Here is a 1,788-nt window from a genome sequence, read left to right on the forward strand (position 1 = left end):
ATATATATATATATATATATATATATATATATATATATACATATAATATTAGTCTGTGTTTGAGTTTGTGTGTGTGTGTGTGTGTGTGTGTGCGCGTGCCTGTGTCTCTGTGTCTGTGTGTTTGTTTCCGTATCAGTGATTGTGTGTATGTCTGTGTGTACACCTATCAACAGACAGACACTTCGGAAACATGTTTTCATAATCTTTTGGAACACCGTGCGCCGTTTCTCCATATTCATATCAACATACAAGCGTTATACACGGTATACGTTAGTCAACGTATAAACACAAACGCATAGAAACACAATTAAACAAAATTATTCCCACTAGGACATACATATCTATATATCTATCTATATATATATATATGTATATACATGCGTGTTTGTGTGTGTATTTGTATGTGTACGTGTGCATGTGTGTTTGTGTTGTGTGTACGCGTGTGTGTATTTGTATGCGTGTGTGTGTGTGTGTGTATGTGTGTGTGTGTGTGTGTGGATTTCATACATAGTTACATACTATCGTACGCGCATACGTCTTCGTATACATTGATAAGTACGTCATCTAGCACCCAGCTTCTACCAACTCATTCTGTGACTACTGTTTGTGTGGTTATCAATGCAAAGCATATACACCTATCAACGGTATTGCTAGCCATGTAACATCGTTCGTTCATCCAACATGACGCATACTCACGTACATGCATGCAGAGACACAGACACACGTTATCTATCTCTCTCTATATATCTCTTTTCATCTCTCCATCATATGCTCTCTCTCCCTCTCTTACTATCACTGTCAGCTTGTCTCTGAAACTACTCTCTCTATCTCCCGGTCTCTCAGTGACGCTTTCTTTTTTCTAATACTTGCTCTTGGTCTCCGTCTCGCACTCTCTCTCTCTCTCTCTCTCTCTCTCTCGTTCTCTCTCTCTCTCTCTCTCTCTCTCTCTCTGGCTTTCTTACATTCTCTCTCCCTCTATATTTCGCTCTCTTCCTATCACTATTTTCACATAACTCCCCCTTTCCTCCACTACTCTACCTTCCCCAACTTCACCTTCAACCACAGTGTCTATCTTGTCATGGAATCGTTTATAAGGTAAGTCTTACCTCTTCATTTTGTATAATATATCTTTCTATATAGTTTTCTCTCTACATATTCCCTCTTCATTCTGTATGTCGTTTATGGACAGTTTGTTTTACCTTGCTTAACCTAAGCATCTTTCTATCTTTCCTTCACTCATTCTATCGTTTTCTCATTCGCTACCTCGCTTCACCTTTCTACCTTTTATTCACATATCGTTCACCCTCTCATTTTCTCTGTTATTTTGAAATAGTTTTTTTTTTCTTTTTTTGTCTTCATTCAAATTTTCCCTTTAATATTATTTGATCCTTTAAAACTACATTTCTTCTTACATTTTTCAATTTTATATTCAATTCATGCCTTCTTGGTTTTAGTCACCTACCTCTAATATTTTCTTTCACTCTCGCTATCTTCTTTCCATCTCATATAGTCTACTGTCTCTACAGTTCTGTCATTCTATTTTCCAGTTTAACTATTCAAATAATATCCGTTCAACATTTTATTCCTTAACTCACCTTTCTTTCACATTTCATTCATTTTCTTATTCATTTTTTTTCCCCCATATATTTTCATTTTTTCAGATATCTACCTGTGCTGGCTTTCGTTCTATATCCGGCATCATAGTTCTGTCACTCCATCTTTCGATTCATTTGTGTGTGTGTGTGTGTGTGTGTGTGTGTGTGTGTGTGTGTGTGTGTGTGTGTGTGT

Source organism: Octopus bimaculoides, chromosome 1 (genome assembly GCF_001194135.2).
Source record: "Octopus bimaculoides isolate UCB-OBI-ISO-001 chromosome 1, ASM119413v2, whole genome shotgun sequence".
In the NCBI taxonomy this organism is placed as follows: domain Eukaryota; kingdom Metazoa; phylum Mollusca; class Cephalopoda; order Octopoda; family Octopodidae; genus Octopus; species Octopus bimaculoides.